This window comes from Danio rerio, chromosome 1, assembly GCF_052040795.2.
Source record: "Danio rerio strain M-AB ecotype USA chromosome 1, GRCz13ab, whole genome shotgun sequence".
In the NCBI taxonomy this organism is placed as follows: domain Eukaryota; kingdom Metazoa; phylum Chordata; class Actinopteri; order Cypriniformes; family Danionidae; genus Danio; species Danio rerio.
The window spans coordinates 22,062,501-22,082,804 of record NC_141021.1 but is presented as its reverse complement, the minus strand read 5'-3'; the positions used below and the strand labels follow the sequence as shown (position 1 = coordinate 22,082,804).

Below are 20,304 nucleotides of genomic sequence, written 5' to 3'. Positions count from 1 at the left end.
ATGGACAAAGACACCCATCACCCATTGATGATGTAGACATCAAGTCTCAACCAAATAAACACAACGTGCCCCATGACTTGTTTCGCTGATTGAAAAAGAAGTTTATCAGTCCCAATACTGATCTTTCTGTTGCAGAAATCACCAATGATGCCACCTCCCTCCTCACCCCAATAGAGTTCTTCCAAAAGTTTGTGACAGAAGACATGATTGAGGCTCTGACAAGAAACACGAATGAGTATACAGATTGCAAAAAATGCATCTGTTAACACTAAGGAAATGGAGAAGATGCTTGGCATGTATCCATAGATGGGCCTAATGCAATTGACTCCTTATGTATTGAGAGACAGACATACTGTACACCCCTGTTTCTGATGTGATGTCCCGCAACAGATTATAATCTCTGTTGACTCATTAGACTTTATAAACTACTTGACCGTGCCAGAGACGGAAAAGAAGGACAAACTCTGGAAACTCAGACCGTGGCCAAATTCATTTAGGAGAGAGATGAACTGTCTGAACTGTCTTAGAGACTATCTCTGGAAGTAAACACATTCAATCCACCATGAATCTGACCAAATATTTTTTATTAAAAAACGCTTATTCATAAAAAAATGTGATTGTTGTGTGATTATTACTTATGATACAGTGCATCAAAAATATTCATATCACTTCAATTTTTTCACATTTTTTATGTTAAAGCCTTATTCCAAAAGGGATTAATCTCATTTATTTCCTCAAAACTCTACACCACACAATACCTCATAATGTCAATGTGAAAATTATTTTTTGAAATTGTTGCAAATTTATTAAAAATAAAAAACTTGAAAAATCCCATGTACATGAGTATTCATTGTCTTTGCCGTGAAGCTCTAAATTGAGCTCAGGTACATTCTGTTTCCAGTGATCATTCTTGAGATGTTTCGGCAGCTTAATTTGAGTTCACCTGTGGTAAATTTAGTTGATTGGACATGATTTGGAAAGGCCTACACCTGTCTCTATAAGGTTTCAGGGTTGACAGTGTGTAACGGAGGCCAGCTAGTGAAGTGCTGTACAGGAAAACCTCACTCCTTTGAACTCTAAAGGTGCTCTAGCGGAAGATGCTAGAGGCAATGGTCTTTAGCCTCCTTGTTAGAGCAACAGGCTCCCATGCGGAATGTCTCCTGTTCAATCCCAGCTCGGAGCGGCTTGGGTGGCGTAGGACCGGCGGGGTTTACATTGGTGCCTTGACCTGGATGGGAGTGAGGTTTAGGGGGTGAGTGTAAGGGAGGCCAGCTAGTAAAGTGCTGTGCAGGTAAACCTCACTCCTTTGACCTCTAAAGGTGCTCTAGCGACAGACGCTAGAGGCCATGGTCTTTAGTCTCATTGTTAGAGCAACTAACTCCCATGCAGAAGGTCACCGGTTCGATCCCAGCTAGGAGAGGCTTGGTGGCGTAGGACCCGCAGGGTTGCAAGTGTATGTCAAAGCACAAATCAAGCATGATGACAAAGGAATTGTCTGTAGACATCAGAGACAGGATTGTCTCGAGGCACAAGGCTGTGGAAAATTACAAAAAACGTTCTGCTACTCTGAAAGGTCCAATGAGCACAGTGGCCTCTATCAGCTGTTAGTGGAAGATGTTTGGAAACACCAGGACTCTTCCTAAAGCTGGCCGGCCATCTAAGCTGAGTGATCAGGGGAGAAGGGCATAAGTCAGAAAGGGTGATCAATAACCCACTGGTCACTCTGTCTGAGCTCCAACCTTCATCTGTAGAGAACAGAAGCAACCATCAGTGCAGCAATCCACCAATCAGTCCTGTATGGTAGAGTGGCCAGACATAAGCCACTCCCTGCCTGGAATTTGCCAAAAGGCATCTGAAGGACACCCAGACCATAAGAAACAAAATTCTCTGGTCTGATGAGACTAAAATTGAACTTTTTGGAGCAGGGGCGTACTGGGGAAACATTTTTAACTAGGCCAAAGTTATAGTTAGTCAGGCCACATCCAATGCGATCCAGAAAATGAAGAGCGGGGGAGGGGGTGGGGGTTGGCATGCCAGACACACGGTGGCAGGCCAGAGTAACCATCAGGCCACCAGGAAATGTCCCGGTGCTCCCTATGGCCAGTCCGCCTCTGCTTTGGAGTGAATGCCAAGCGTTACTTTTGGACAAAACCAGGCACCGCTCATCACCAGGCTAATACCATCCCTACAGTGAAGCATGGTGGTGGCAGCATCATGCTGTGGGGATAGTTTTCAGCAGGAGGAACTAGAAGACTAGTCGGGACAGAGGGAAAGATGAATGCAGCAGAGCCATCCTGTATGAAAACCCGCTTCAGAGTGCTCTTAACCTCAGACTGAGGCAACGGTTCAACTTCCAGCACGACAATGACCCAAAGCACACCGCCAAAATATCAATGGAGTGGCTTTACAACAAGTCTGTGAATGTCCTTGAGTGGCCCAGCAAGAGCCCAGATCTAAATCCTTTTGAACATCTCTGGAGACATCTGAAAATGGCTGTACACCGTCACTTCCCACCTGATAGAGCTTGAGAGGTCCTGCAAAGAGGAATGGGCAAAAATTCCTAAAGACAGGTGTGCCAAGCTTATGACATCAAATTTAAAAAGACTTGAGGCTGTAATTGCAGGCAACATTGCATCAACAAAATATTGAGCAAAGGCTGTGAATACTTATTCACATGTGATTTTTCAGCTTTTTCATTTTTAATAAACTTGCAACTATTTCTTTAACTAAAATCTTTAATTCCTACATCAGACACCTCGTAAATATGAGAGATCAAAACATTTTTTTCTATATTAGGTCTTACAGGGTTAAATATATATTTGTTCATAATATTATAATGACCTCTGGAGCCAATTAAATAATGGCTGCTGATAAGTAATTTATTCTTACAAAAGATTCTCCCAAATGCTATTTTATTATCATAACTATTGTAGTTCTTATGTGTTTTCCGTTCCAATTTTAATTTCTATTTGAATAACGTTTTCTTGCTGTTACTTTTCTAATTTTTACATTTCTTCAGTATGTATTTTATTGTTATTTATATATTTATTGTTATTTTACTAAACAAAAAGGGTCCTTGTCAAATAGCAATATTTTTTTTCTTTTTAAATTGATTAATTTTATTTCAAATTGATTTTTTTTAAAGAATTCTTTTAATTTTATTTTACTTTAACAGCCCTTCTCTCTAGCTTAAGTTGTTTAAATAATTTTATTATTTATATTATATCATATTATGGATACTTTTGGCTTCTTGTAGAAATGCTTTTGTTTAATTGAACTGGATTATAAAATCTTATTCATAGATATGTCTCCCTCTGCTGGTTTAGTATAAGTAGTGCAGTGCAGTGTTCAAATTACAGTATTACAGTAATAAACTACAAAAAGCGTCATAACCTTGATTTATATTCATCAACAAAAAGCTTTAAAAATATATCTGATACTGTTCAAGTAATGTACTTTTTCACATGTCTGAGCTCAGTGAAAACAGACCCTCAGTTGTGTCATTATTAATGTAGGAGCTGTAACTAATGGAAGGACATTCAAGTCTTCCACTTTCCAAATGCAATTTTAAAACATTCAGATACCCTCGGTTGTCTGGGCTTCATGTTATGTTAAATCAAACTCAAGTGGGCAGTTAAACCTGCAGACAAAATTTCTGCCTTTAAAATAAAATAAAATATATTTTTTAAATTTAAATTAAAGTTAAATAATTTTAATTTAAATAAACAACTCATAACCTGCTAGATTAAAATGGCTAATTTTTATTGGTCTAGAATTTTTTTAACTAGAATTAAACTTTATAAATGACAGGCATACCAGCTCTGTTCATTCCATTTTAATAATTTTCAAACATTAACAATAAAAATCTCTCCCCTGTTAAAATAAATATCTTAACAATACACAATACGAGTTAATACGGAATGTGGTCACAGAGCAAAATCCTCTGAGTGAAATTTACTCAGTTCAATGCGAACCAGATTCCTACTTTGTTCATACAGGGATGAGACGGCCCTTAACAATGCTTCTGACCCCATACTCTCCAAGCACCCTCCACAGAATGCCACGAGGGACAGTAAAATGCCTTCTCCAAGTCCACAAAACACATGTAGACTGGTTAGGCATACTCCCATGAAACCTTGAGCACCCTGGTGAGGGTATAGAGCTGGTCCAGTGTACCGAGGCCTGGACGAAAACCGCATTGTTCCTCCTGGATGCTAGGTTTAACCATTGGCCGGATCCTCCTTTTCAGTACAATGGCATAGACTCTCCTAGGGAGGCTGAGGAGTGTGATCCCCCAATAGTTGGAGCACACCCTCCGGTCACCCTTCTTAAAAATGGGAACCACCACACCAGTTGCCCAGTCCAGAGGTACTGTCCCCCACCTCCATGCGATGTTGTAGAGACGTATCAGCCACGACAGCCCCACAACATCCCGCTGCTTTGCCACTGCGGAGCTTGCAAACTACCTCAGTGACCTCAGCTTGGGTGATTAAATTTATTAATGTTCAACTTAACCTAGGGTTAATAACCTGGGCTTTTGTCACTGATAGTGACTTAAAGTTGGACAAACTGGTAACTGCTGTTTTAAGGTCTTTATTTATATTATAAAGGTATTTTAATAAGGCATACATTTTAGAACTTATTACATGAAAATCATACTGTATTAAGATCATAACTGCCAGTTGTTTGTGAATTAAACTGCTGTAAAAGCTGTTTGGACACACTGTGTACAGTTTACAATGCGAACATGTCTAGGTTTGTACGAATGGGGTAGGTTTTGTTTAAGACAGTGGTCACCAAACTTGTTCCTGGAGGGCCGGTGTCCTGCAGATTTTAGCTCCAACCCTAATCAAACACACCTGAACAAGCTAATCAAGGTCTTACTAGGTATACTTGAAACATCCAGGCAGGTGTGTTGAGGCAAGTTGGAGCTAAACCCTGCAGGGACACCGGCCCTCCAGAACCGAGATTGGTGACCCCTGCTTTAAGAATTAAACATTGTAAAAAGCAAATTATTGTCCACCCATCTTCTTTGCCTTCACAGCATTTACTTTAAATATACAGCATATTCACGTTTTCAATATTTCCCTCATTTACAGTTTATAGGCTATTCATTCATTCATTTTCTTTTCAGCTTAGTCGCCACAGCGGATTAAACCGCCAATTTATCCAGCACATTTAATGCAGCGGATGCCCTTCCAGCTGCAACCCATCAATGGGAAAAGCTTATAGGCTATACTTTTTTTTATGTTCACTTGTTTTGCATTGCTATTTATTAATTGTCAGAAGTCAAGTATTGTTTTTGTATGAAATGCTTATTAAAAACATTCATAGAAAAGTACTTTTTATCCTCAACACTTACAGTAAGTAGCCTGCATAAAATATATTTAATTTTACTGAAATAAAAATTGATTATGCAATAACATTTATATTTAAAAATAGTATAATATTTAATAACACTAACACGACACATTATTTAAAGTTTTTTTTTAATATTATCCAGTTTTTGGGATGTAAAATATGGCATACAGATCTGTAACAGGTTTGACATTTCAAAATACTTTTAATATTTAATGCAAAGTCCTTGTACTTCACATCCATTTTCACGCAGTGGTGAACGGAGTACAAAAAATTGGCACTTAAGTAAAAGTGCAGATACCCTAACCAAATATTACTTCAGCAGAAGCAGAAAGTGCTCCTTAGAGTCAAAATGCAAACGTACATGATTTTTAATTTACTTAATAAAACTAAAAGTACTTACTGAAGAATGTTTAATTTTGCAAGAAAATTGAATTAACAAAATGTCTCAGACTCTGATAACCACACTGATAATTCATGATAATTCACTGATAATTCATGAAGACATGTGAAACCACATTCAACCACATTAAGATCAGTTTGTAAAATCAGCAAATGGTTTAATGGAGACTCACTCAACACTTTTCTAACTTTACATGCTACAACTGGAGGCTATTTTTCACAAACACAAAGTCTCGTTCCACTGCTATGCTAAACATGTCTGATGGACTTGCATGTATGCCTGTAAAAAGAGTTGAAGCCAAAATCACTCAAAGGTCTTCATCATGCTTTCAGGAAGTTAAAGCATGCATGGCTGCAAAGTCTTTGAAGCTAAATAAAAACAAAAGGGTAGTTGAGTTTGGCCCCAAAAAAGCAGGTGATTCAGGTTTTAAATAGAACATTTCTGTCTAGTTTTTATAAACCTTGTGTCAATAACCTGGATTTTTGACATTGATAGTGACAAAGTTGGACAAACTGGTAAATGCTGTTTTGAGTTTTTTTTTTTTTAATGTATTTATGTCCTCTAACTTAGGCAAATCGATTTTTTTTATCCAACTCATATACCTCAAGAAAGTTGTTGTTGTGATTGTCTTTTCCCAGATGGACTATTGTAATTAGGCTTGTGGTGGCTGACATTTTCTTGTTGCGATTAATTGCTAAAGCTTTTATCACGGTGCATGGTGTTATCATGATACTGAACTAAGCTGTAAATAAGATAGCTTACTATATAATAAGTAAATTAAATTAACAATTAAGTTAATTTATTGTTGTATGGGCAACGCAGTGGCACAGTAGGTAGTGCTGTTGCTCACAGCAAGAAGTTCGCTAGGTCGAGCCTCGGCTCAGTTGGCGTTTCCGTGTGGTGTTTGCATGTTCTCCCTGCGTTACGTGGGTTTCCTCCGGGTGAATTGGGTAGGCTAAATTGTCCGTAGTGTATGAGTGTGTGTGTGAATGAGTGTGTGGACGTTTCCTAGAGATGGGTTGCGGCTAGAAGGGCATCCGCTGCGTAAAAACGCGCTGGATAAGTTGGCGGTTCATTCCGCTGTGGCGACCCCGGATTAATAAAGGGACTAAGCCAACAAGAACATGAATTATGAATGAATGAATATTGTTGTATGTTCAGAGTTAACAAATGATTCAGCCAAGTTAAATCAAAACCAGATGAGAAAAAGCAAGACATATTTATACAGATACTGTGTTAATATTAGTTTAAAATATAACTCAATTTTATTAATTTACTTCAATTAATATACTGATTGTGACTTGAAATCAGCTTAAAAAAGATTTATTAGGCATATTGAATAGTGTATATTAAGCATTGATTAGTACTGTACATTAACATTACCTACGATTAAAAAAAGCTTTTGTACATGTAGTTTTACATTTATGTGTTGTTTATTATTGGAGCCTTATGGTACAGTGGTAGAGTACAATAGCCCACAGAATTTAAAATAGTTTTTTCAACAAGTTGTAGGCCATATTAACGTCAAGATGTTTTAAAAATTAAGCTAATGAACCAAATAACTCTCCAAGCCTTTGGCACTGTTATGAACACACCACTGTAAATACAATGTGAATGTTCTTAAAACACTCTAAAAGTATTCAAAATAAGCTAAGATAAGATAAGCCAAAGGCTTTCTTTTGAATTCTGTGAAGGAAGATGTTTGTGCGACATTATATGGGAAATAAATAGACTTTAATTTTGTAAGAAACAAACAAGCAAACAAAACATTCTATGGTTTAAATATATTGATGGTTATTTTGTTGATATTTGGTGGGTTTCCTTCGGGTGCTCCAGTTCAGGTGCTCCACCCTTCGGGTGCTCCAGTACCGGGTTGCAGCTGAAAGGGCATCCACTCTTAAAAAAAAAACATATGCTGGATAAGTTGGCGGTTCATTGCGCTGTGGCAACCTCTGATGAATGAAGGAACTAAGCCAAAGGAAATATTTTGTTAAGAGAACAAAAAAGCAGGCAGGGTAACAAAGATTTTTTTTAAGTTCAGTAAACAAACTGTTTTTATTTTTTACATTGTGTCAATCTACCTAAATACAACTGAAATTACAGAATATTTTTAATAATGCTTCAAAACAAAGACGATTTGATAATGTTGTAAATGGAGCACTTATAAGGTTCCATTAGGATAATTATTTCATTAACTAAGATTAACTATATGAAAAGTATGTTTTATATTTCTCAAATATTGTTAAGGGAATAGTCGAGATTTCATCATGTGGTTTTAAATGATTCTTTTTTCAGTTGAATACAAAACAAGACATTGTGAAGAATGCTGAAAACCAGCAACCATTGATATCTGTAAAATCTTAAATTAACAATAATTCATGACAACACACGTTTACGTTAATTAAAGCTTATTAAACTTAGACATGTTTTAACTTTTTGTTTTAATTTACACAAGCCATTTTAGTCAGTTTAATGTAATTTACGTTAAAATGACTCATTTTTTTCTGAATAAAAATGTAAGGAATGTTTTACAGATTAGGAACAAAAGTACTGTAGAAGTGATTAGCTGCTGCTGTTTAAAAGAAGATAGAAACTCAAACTGGTTTGGAACAAGTTGAGGATAAGGAAACAATGACAGAAATGTTGTTTTTCAGTAAACTGTACATTTAATAAACAAAGGCTCATTTATTGCATTAGATAATGTGAGCTCGGGTCCAGTAAACAGCAGCAGATACAACGTTTGACTTGACATTTTATTGTATTTTACATATTGATATTAACATTATTCCTTTAAGCATTTTTCATTGTTATTCATATCACCTGGTAAAATTTAAACAAATGGATCCTTACTGTAAAGTGTTGCAATAAAATTGTTAAATGAACAACATATCTTATATGCACTGCTAAAAACTAATAACAGTAATAAGGCATAAAAGATTCACATGCATTCATATTCAAACATACAAAACGTTGTCTACAGAACATATAGACTGTAAAATGACATGGTTAGTGATTCTAAACAGATTTTTTTGTACTTTCAAACTGAAATTGCATATATAGTCTGCTAATTCTCAAGTAACATAAAAGGTGAACTTAAAGTGTCTGTCTTGATACAATTAAAATGTCATAATCCTCTGAAATCATCTTTCGGAAATCACGGGTTTGGTGTTTATCCAAAAACATTGACAAGGTGAAGAAGCTCAGATGATCATGAGATGTGTGCATTCGTTTTTCTTCATGTTTACTCTAAAAATAAACTGTTAAGAAGACATCAGTTAAGTTGTCTATGAGTGTGTGAGAGTGCGGTATGTGTAAAGAAAACAGGAATAGTAGGTTTATTTTGCCATTTGTCTTTGTCTGTGTTCTCTTTTCTCTTTCGGAAAAAAGAACTCTGGAAGTAAGTGGGTCTGTTTGTGGGCAAACAATGACATTATTTTGAAAGGTGACAGAGTAAAACAAAGCTGAAATGGTAGGCTGTTGTCAGGTAATATAAAAGTTATTGTGATTTTAAATCTGCACACAGTACATTCACATAAAGCAGTATATGCTGTACAGTATAGCGAATCTCAGCTGTGGGATTATTTGTCGACAACTACAAACAAAATCATCAGGGCACTCTTTATATAAAGCAGGATATATCTAACTTCTGCATTGTTACAATAATTATGAAATCAGTATGTCAAATGTAGCAAATCTCAACCATATTCTTGCAAAATGTTAAGTAGATTATCACATGATCTAACAATAGTGTACATTTTGTTTAGATTGTGTGCATGCAAATTATGTAGTATAAACAGTGCTTAATGCATTCATTAGAACATTACATATGCCCTTATCTAACAGTACAGTATAAGTAAGCTAATTTAAATGAACTGTTTTCAAATAATTCAGATAAAAACAGTGAAGCAGAAAAAAAAAAAAAATTTAATGGTTGAATGTTAATGTATGATACATATTTGACCTCTGAGAAAAGTTACCAGCTCTAAGTTTGGCACTTAAATATGAATTCATAAACATGCTACAGTATGCAGCTATGAAAAAAACAACAACAAACAAGAGACCACTTTATTCAGTTTTATTTCGTAAACTACAGTTTTGATGACATTTGTTTCAAATGAAAATGCTGCCATAAAAAGCATTAAAGCTCTAAAAAGGGGCATGTTTTCAGACATTAACAGGTACATTCGTTTTTAGACAAACCGATACCAACTTCAAAAAAGATAATAAAGTGATATTTAGCATAGAATAACTCATTTTCAACCACAAACAACCAAACACATTTGTTATTCTGAACAATTGCATCAGAAAGAAAAAAAGTAAGTGAATTTAAGTGGTCTGTAAATTTTTTAATTTCTAAATTAATCTGTGTAACAATTTTTTTTTGTATTCAAATACAGTCATCATACACTCTTAAACCAAACTAGATAACTTTATTTTTAATTTTGTGGAAACCAGTTGCCTTAACCAACCTAAATGGATATTTCAACCAAAAAAAAGGATTATTTTGTAATCTTTTACTTTCTTCAGTTGTCACAAACCTCACTTTCTTTATCAGGGGTCATAACAGTGGAATAAACCGCCAATTACTCTGGCATTATTTAATGTGGAGGATGCAGCTCCAATCACAAACCAGCACTGAGAGTAGGACTGTACTTGTGGTCACAAACCTGTTTTTTCCTGTTAAACACAAAATAAGTTATTTAATCATTTATAACTCAAAATTTAAGGCAAATTGCTGCATAGATTTTTTGAGTTGACTCAACTTTCAACCCAAGTACTACACTTGACTCGATTAAAGTTAGGTAAAATTTTAAGTTAAGTCAACTTTTTGTTTTTTTTCACAGTGTATGTTAATTTATCTGGGGTTATTTTCAGTTGTTTAGTTTCACCTTGTGTAAAAACATAAATACTTTAAAGCAAAAAATTTTCCATGCTGTTTAAACTATAATGTATAACTGCATTATTAATACTTAGCAAGACATTATAATTTTGCAACTCTGTGCTAGCAGATTAAATCGCATTAAATAAAAAAGTAAATTTACAGTTCACGAATTGATGGTTTGATCATCAGCAGTATTGCTCTTGCAAGTCCTGGGGAAGACTCTCTGTCATTCTCCCGAACTACAAACCCCATCATGCTCTGCACTCACACACCAGTTCCAGATCACCCCATCTTTGCTGAGTCTTGTTTCCACAGGCAGTTCTAAGCATTAACCTTTTTTTTGACTTACTGTGTTTTTGACTGTGTTTGTTATACTAATAATGTGAGCTTTGCCACCTTCCTCAACTTTTCGCCTGTGAAATTGATCACTCTTTTTATTTCCTGCATGCTCCCATCTATCTCTGATTGATCCTTGTTTAAATGATTGTTCACCAAATAAAGCTGTAACTTGTATTCATCTCTTGTTGCCGCCACAACTCATAACAGTTGTAGTTCCAAGCCCTAAAAATTTTCAGGCCCTGGAATTTAACCATTAAAAAATACGATAGGAACATAAAATAACTGTAAAATGTTTTGTATAAATTACAGCCATTTAGTATTTTTGTCATAAACCGATGTTTTAAAGTACTAACACAACACAACTTCGTAAACAGAAAAAAACACAACCATAAGCATGTGTGGATGTGAATGTCATATTACGAACCAGTACTCATCACAAACAACATCTTAATATATACATAATACACATACAAACATAATACAAATACAATTAAAGTAATGCAATAAACATATTGATGTGGCATGTTGTTCTTTTGTCTTTTGTTGTTTAAAGGAATTTAGTTATTCAACAAAAGGTGTGTTTTGTTCATTATTTTAGCCTAAATATTAAAATATTCCTGTATGAACCAATACATACTTTTACTTTTGCCATATCTCTCTGGTTCGACAGATTCTTAATATCGATTCATTTCATCCATATTTTCAATCACAATAATCAAACCAATTGGTTACAACTTAACCCCTAGAGGTCAAAACATAATTCTGACATACTGTAAATACACCAAAACCCAAATATCATCACAGACGAATTCACTCAAGCACCATTCCCTTACATTCTCTGGACCTCAAACTAGACTTTGTCCAAGGCTGTGTCTAAGCATGATAACAGCGAAACGTTATCCTCCATGGTGGCTGTGAATCATTAAGCAGATTGTGTAAACCACTCACTTTTGCTCTGTTTTTCTCTCTCAGTTATTCACTTCTGCTTAATTTCCCCTCACTTTAACACCATTTTTAATAGTTTTTTCTGAAATTGTTTTCTACACATTATTATGCTCATATTTTAGGCTTGTCTTCCACCCTACACTGTACTCTGCGAGTTTCCCTTCCTCTATCTTTCAGTATCAGTTGGTGATTAAGTATTGATATCAGTCTCAAGTGTCTCATATGATACCAGACAAACCACACACACACACACACACACACGACTGCAAGTACATTTTAAAGTGTGATTTAGTGATAGACAGTGAATAAGTGCTGGTAAAGGTTGTGAGTCATATTTGTCTGTGCTAATGATTTACATTACACTTCTTTCTGTTTGTAAATGGGATCAATAAATAATTCTGTGTATGAAGTCAGTTACCTCTAAGTTCAGACCGGTGCCCCAGCTGAGTCACTACAGGTGTAGTTCATCATGTTAACTATTAGACAACAGATTTGTGTCTTGGTTTAACTTTCTGCTTCTGAATGGACTTTATAGTAATAAAAAAGAAATGTGCACAATACACCACTGTTTAGTAAGTCAGAATGTTGTTTAATTTTATTCATTCATTCATTCATTCATTCATTCATTCATTCATTTTCTTTTCGGCTTAGTCCCTTTATCAATCTGGGGTCGTCACAGCGGAATAGACACACTCTTACATTTGCACACATACACTTTGGCCAATTTAGCTTATTTAATTCACCTATAGCACATGTCTTTGGAATGTGAGGGAAATCAGAGCACCCACAGGAAACTCACGCCAACACTAGGAGAGCATGCAAACTCCTCACAGAAATTTCAACTGGCCCAGCCAGGACACAAACCAGCAACGTTCTTGCTGTGAGGCGACATTGCTAACCACTTTACCACTTTAAATTTAACCAATTTAATTTAATTTAATTTAATTTAATTTAATTTAATTTAATTTAATTTAATTTAATTTAATTTAATTTAATTTAATTTAAAATTTATTTTGTTTATTTTTTTAAATGGGACATTTTATATTTATTATTTTAGTCAATTTTATCAATTATTTTAGTTATCAACATTGATTATAATACACAATTGAACACTAAAAAAGCATGTCACAATGATTTCTGGGGGATTATGTGACAGTGAAGACTGTAGTTATGATGGTGTAAATTTGTCTTTGCATAAGAATACAATATATATTTTGAAAATATGTTATTATAAATTGCAATGATATTTAGCAATTTACAGTTTTAAATCAAATAATTGCAGACTTAGTCTTGTTTAGCAGAAAAATTGGATTATTTCCATTTGTAGTGCACAAAGTCTTTAATAGCACCAGCCTGAATAATATGATATTAAATCATTTTATTACACATAAAAATGCAATTTAATCACAAAGATAAGGCTACAGCTGGTAGAAAAAATGGAGTAAGTCTAAATATCACTTTAACCCCTAAAATTTATATTTGAATATAAGGTTGAGGACTGAGGTTTCTTTCTTCTTCCTTCTTCCAAGACAAGACTTGAGGAAAAAAACTTGAGAAAGGAAAGACTTCAAAAATACTATAAATTGAACAATGACACAAGTGGTGAGCATAATGAAACATGTAATGAATTCAAATTTGCTTAAAACTTACATATTGAGTTGTATGGGATGACTTTTGACTTTGAAACTGTTTCGTTAACACTGTCACTTTTTTAATTGTATGCTTACGACTGAAGACACGAATGCACTAAAAGTATATTTGTGAAATATTATTGTAAATGTATAACATTGTATTTATGCATTCTCTTTTAATACACTGTATATATGCTCTTTTTCCACATCACTATCCTCTTGTCTTCTATACTGTTTCTTTCACTGTTAAAGAAATAATACTTGCTTAACATCTTTGAGGATTTTTTTTGTTTGGTTAAATCCAAGAAGAATGGTTGTAAGTGTACACACTAAACCAGGGGTGGGCAAACTCAGTCCTGGAGGGATGGTGTCCTGCACAGTTTAGCTCCAACTCTATTTAAACACACCTGCTTATAGATTTCTAGTGATCTTGAACACACTGATTAGCTTGTTCAGGTGTGTTTGATAAGTGTTGGAGCTAAACTGTGCAGGACACCGGCCCTCCAGGGCCGAGTTTGCCGACCCCTGCACTAAACTCATCTGCTTGGAATTATTGTTGGATGGGCAAATAGAGGTAATAATGCTTTGCTTTGTAGATGTCGGTGAGACAAATCAACAAAAACTTTAGCAACACTGTATGTAACCATTTGTAAATGTCTGCTCTTATTGGTTATATTGCAACCAAGAGAATGTGAGTGCATTTGTATAATTGATCAAACTTTATTAACTGCAAAGCTATTATTTGCCATTATATTTACTCCAAATCCATGACCAAAATACATCAAATATTGCATAATGTTGAATACCAACTGCATGTTTATAACTCATTCGTCCTACTAATCTTAAAATGAACTATGTAAATACTGTAAGTAGGCTATATAAACAGGGATGACATGCAAGGTAATTAAATGAATTCCTGAACCAAAAGCTTAAGATTTAAGATTAGCATGAACCAGTTGGCAATTCTGAGTCCTTTCAAACTTTTTTTTTTTTTAAGAAATTTTGTCTTTCATAACATCACAACAGACATCAAGATGAATAGAAAGTAACACTCTTTTGATATTATAAATCTTATCTAACCTATCAAATACTCCACCCTCTATTATGTTAAAAAACATCTGTCTGTATTTATTTTACAGGTCAGGGAACTTCACTCCACTTTAAAAAGTGAATTAGCAAAATGAAAAAGGAATTTTCATTCATACATTTAATTAATTCATTCATTCACTCATTCATCCATTTATTCATCCATTCATACGACCAAGATTTTTGGTTCATTTAATTAAAATAAATAATGTCTTTTGGTGTGTTTAATGTAGATTTATTAATTTTTGTATTAATATTATTTTAAGATATAAAACAAATAGGCAACGCAGTGGTGCAGTAGGTAGTGCTGTCACCTCACAGTAAGAAGGTCGCTGGTTCGAACCTCTGCATTTCTGTGTGGAGTTTGCAGTTTCTCCCTGCATTCACGTGGGTTTCCTCCGGGTGCTCTGGTTTCCACAAAGACATGCAGAACAGGTGAATTGGGTAGGCTAAATTGTCTGTAGTGTATGAGTGTGTGTGTGAATGAGTGGCTACGTCCGAAACCGCCTACTACTCAGTAGGTACTGCATTTGAATTTAAACATACTACTCGGCCGTTAGAAAAGTACGTTTTATACAGTATGAAAGTGAAAAGTATGAATGGAATTCGGACATACTACATCCGCCATTTTTTCATTGTCACGTGACCTACCTGCGTCAATTACGTTGCTTTACTCCTATTCATGAATTCGCTCGCGGGGCATCATGGGATAGCGCAGCATGCATGCGATGCGCACTCCAGAATCTCGCCGGAAGTAATAAGTCATCCGGGTACTTCTCGCATACTGATTTTCGAATTCTTCGAATTCGGACATACTACTCGGCTCGCATACTGATTTTAGCGTCCTATATAGTATGGAAGTATGCGGTTTCGGACGCAGCCAGTGTGTGTGCATGGATGTTTCCCAGAGATGAGTTGCGGCTGGAAGGACATCTGTGTAAAAAAACGTGCTGGATAGGTTGGCGGTTCATTCCCCTGTGGCGACCCCAGATTAGTAAAGGGACTAAGCCAAAAAGAAAATGAATGTATGAATGAATAAAAATAAAGCATATAGAATCTCTGGCCCCTTTATTAGGTACAGTTTTATAGTACCAGGTTAGATCCCCCTTTTGCCTTCAGAACTGCCTTATTTATTTGTGGCATAGATTGAACAAGGTACTAGAAATATCCCTTTAAAATTTTGCTCCATATTGACATGATAGCATCACACAGTTGCTGCAGATTTATCAGCTGCAGATTTATGATGCGAATCTCCTGTTCCACCACACCCCAAAGGTGCTCTATTGGATTGAGTTATAGTGAATGTGGAGGCCATTTGAGTACAGTGAACTTATTGTCATGTTTAAGAAATCAGTCTGAGATGATTTGCACTCTATGACATAGCCATAGCCATCAGAAGATAGGTACACTGTGGTCATAAAGGGAAGGGCATGATCAGCAACAAAATTCAGGTAGGCTATGGCATTGACCTGATGCTTTATTGGTAACGGGCCAAGAAAATATCCCCCACACCATTACACCACCACTACCAGCCTAAACCATTGATACAAGGCAGGACAGATCCATGCTTTTATGTTATTGATGCCAAATTCTGATCCTAACATCTGAATGTTGCAACAGAAATCGAGACTTATCCAGCCTGATCTCACGAGGAAACGTAAGTATTTTACGTTTTGTCAGTTTAGTGGTAAGAGTTCAGTCGTACGAAAAAAATAGGAGGTGTGGCATCGAACCCTGACCCCAACGGTCATTGGGTGATGAGCAAATCGTACTAAATTGTATGAATTAGATTGTACGAATTAGCCACTAAATCAAAAAGTTACAAATTGCCATGAGATTGCGTTGGACTCATCAGACCAGGCAACATTTTTCCAATATTTATTGTCAAATTTTGATGAGCCTGTGTGAATTGTAGCCTCAGTTTCCTGTTCTTAGCTGACAGGAGTGGCACCGTGTGTGGTCTTCTGCTGCTGTAGCCCATCTGCCTCAAGGATATATGTGTTGTACATTGAGAGGTGCTCTTCTGCACACCTTGGTTGTAAAGAGTGGTTATTTAAAGGGGTGGTCAAGAATGTCATTTTAAGGCTTGATTGATGATAAGATGCAAAACAATGTGTGCTCATGTTTCCTTTGAAGGAAATCACGTTATTATTTTTTTTTATAAATCTCACTTTGATTAAACACAGCTATACAGCTAACATGAAAACGACTGAAAGGCGTCCTCTAAAAGGCCAGCCCTCAAGTGACTTTGATTGGTCATGTGTCATAATGTGCTGTGATTTGTGGATCGGCTCTACGTCTAGCCCGTACAAGCACGCGCTTTTGTGCTGTGTTAAGAGTACAGTGTAAACCTCATGCCAGCTCTCAAAAATAACATCTGACAAGTGTCTGTAACGATTGAAAATGGGGTGCGGCTCCTTTAAGAGAGATCGCCTTTGTGTCTGCGTGTATGTGCGTGTGTCAACAACAGTTTGTAGACGCCTGTAAAGAGAAGCGCGTGTAAGCGGGACCGATGTTTATTATGCTCGATGCTCGGATTGATAGAAGAATGAAGCACAAGATGGTGGATGCAACCTGTGTGAGCCTTGATTGTGGAAGTGTGTGTGTGTGTGTGTGTGTCACACAACCAGTGATCGCTTTCCAGAGATCGCTGGTTCTCACACGAACTCAAAACTACATTTCCGCATTTCCCAGGACTACATTTTCATACATGCACTGCTCCCAAACACGCACGCCTGTTCATTCATCTATCCTGATTGCAATCACCAGCTGAACCTTGTCACAGACTGATATCACTCCATCTATAAGCCACTCATTCACGCTTCCAGTTTGCCGAGTCTTGTTTGCATCTTTGTGACATTACAACGCGTTTCCCTGTCTTGTTTTCTTCGTGTTAGACCTTAGCCTTGTCACCCTTGTTCTCTAGTTTAGCCGCCTGCCTTTCGACCTTTTGCCCGTTTATCGTTAATGATTCTGGACTGTCTATAAATACCCGTTTGCACCTGATGACGACTGCTTGCCTGACATTGAATAAACCTGCATATTGGATCTTACCTTCTGTTGTGAGTGTCACTCCCCCCAGTCGTAACAGTGTGTGTGTGTGTGTGTGTGTTTACAGCGGTTTGACTGATAAATATGAATTTGTAGCTAAATCATTAGCGGTGCCAGCACCTCATTTTAATTTTTTATTTTTATCCATTTCTCAGACAATAATTTTTTGGTGTATTTAAACAAAAATGTTTTGTTGAATAGTTCTGTCCATTAAAATGGTCACCAAACATCTTTAGCAATAGAAAGATACTACATTTCAATTCAAATGAGTTATTGCAACACATTTGCCCTGTAATTAAAAATATCTCCCCAATATATTAATTTGCACATTTTTAGACTGTAATCTTGTTTTTTTTTTGGATTAGTTGCATTTTTTTGCCATTCATACCGACTAATCTAATTTGTACAAATACATTATTGTAAAGCACTGTAAAAAATATATTAATTTACTGTAGCAGAGAGATCTGTCAGGGGTGTACACATTTATGCTGAGCACTTGTTATTTAGTTTATTAATATATAATCATAGTATTATTGATCATAACTATTCCTATAATTTAAAAGATTCTGCAGCCCTTGTCTTGAGATAACAAATGGAAATATCTAAGCGATGCCTACAGAGGCATTAAACCCATAATTAGTATCGACTGCCACACAGCTGAGTCCTTTACCTTTCTAGGAATCGTCATTTCTCAGAAGCTCAGATGGCAAGGTAACATTATCTTAATAAAAAGGCACAACAAGTGCTGAACTCCCTGACACGGTTGGAAGATCATCATCGTATGTGTTCTCACCTAATCCACAACTGTCATAACCGTATGAGTCGGCCATACAGTCCATTATATGCTCAGTCAGCTAAGAAAATCATTGGCTCTGGTTTGAATCGAGATTTAGGAAGTGGGCAGTTAAGATCTTTGCCAACTTATTGCTTGCATAACCATATTTGTTAACTGGTGTCTACCAACAGTCAACTGAATGTTTTAAGTACCTGACCACATTCACATTCACATTCACATTGCAGCTTTTATTTTTCTTAGTAATTTTTAATCCTGGAAATTTCAGGAGCACATGTAAAACAATAATTTGGGGATTCATTAACATTTATAGTGTAGATGTGGTCTGTGTTTTTTATTTTATTTATGTATGTATTATATGTATACAAAGTCAGAATTATTAGCCCCCTTGTTTATTTTTTCCCCCAATTTCTGTTTATCAGAAAGGTTTTTTTAAACAAATTTTGTAAACATAATAGTTTTAATAACTCATCTATAATAACTGATTTATTTAATCTTTGCCAAAATAACAGTAAATAATATTTTACTATATATTTTTCAAGACACTTCTATACAGCTTAATATTACATTTAAAGGCTTAACTAGGTTAATTAGGTGAACTAAGCAGGTTAGGGTAATTAGGCATGTTATTGTATAACAGTGGTTTGGTCTTTAGACTATCAAACAAAAATATATAAATAAAATAAAACATAATAAAATAAAACAAATAAGAATTTCTCAAGAAGAAAAAAGTATTATCAGACATACTGTGAAAATATCCTTGCTCTGTTAAACATCATTTGGGAAATATTTAAAAAAGAAGAAAAAAAAATCAAAGAGGGACTAATAAATCTGACTTCAATTGTACATATGCGTGTATGTATTTATGTATATATGCATGTATGTATGCATACATGCAAGGGTTTCAACCTGTATAACACTCACAGAAGCACTGCACCGAAACATGATCTGTAACATCTGAAGAGAATCATCAATGATTTAAAACACAATCCTCATGTTCTCTCTCCCTCCCTCCTCTCTCTCTCTCTCTCTCTCTCTCTCTCTCTCTCTCTCTCTCTCTCTCTCTCTCTCTCTCCCTCCCTCCGTCTCTCTCTCTCTCTCTCTCATACACATGCATGCAAATAAATACAAGGGCTTATATTGTCCTTTGTTCATCTTCATTTGAGAACTGATTTTTTTTTTCCTGGAGAATTTTAGTCTATTGAAAATAGCACATTTCTCTATGCGTTTTGAAAAATTCTGTAGCACACTATATTAGTTGTCTACTTCATGTGTTGATTATTTAACAAGTGGTGGGTGAAGTACTTTTAAAAGTAATATATTAGAATCTTAAACCAATATTAAATCTTAATTTATAAAAAAATAACAACATAACACATACTTTCACAATACCTTCCTTAAAAATAACACATTTAGTTAAAGTCATTGAAGATATATTATATTATATTATATTACTTTTAAAAGTAAAGTCAGCACTGCATTTAAACATTACCTGTAATACTTGGTATAAAAATTCGGATGATTACTTAGGCTATTACTAGGCCCACACAGAAACTGCGTGCGCAATAAATCCGCAGATTTTTAGCCCATCATTGAGTCTATTAAATAGACTAGTGTAAATGTGTAAACTTGTATTCATTCAGTTTTTAAATTAAATTCAGTAACATTATTAACACATAAAAAAATGTTAATTTGATTTATTTACAATACAATTTGTAAAGTAATATTTTTGTCTTTTGGTATATATGAGAGACTTGCTTTGTTTACCAAATAAGTGGATCTAATTAGATTTGTATTGTAAACATTAAATAAAAGT

The 20,304-nt window shown here is 35.4% G+C and overlaps 1 protein-coding gene across 1 annotated transcript in view; it reads left to right on the top strand.

The window, feature by feature from the left end:
• ugt8 (UDP glycosyltransferase 8) overlaps positions 1 to 20,304 on the top strand; it is a 170,511-nt gene that overhangs the window by 109,670 nt on the left and 40,537 nt on the right. The window lies entirely within an intron of this gene.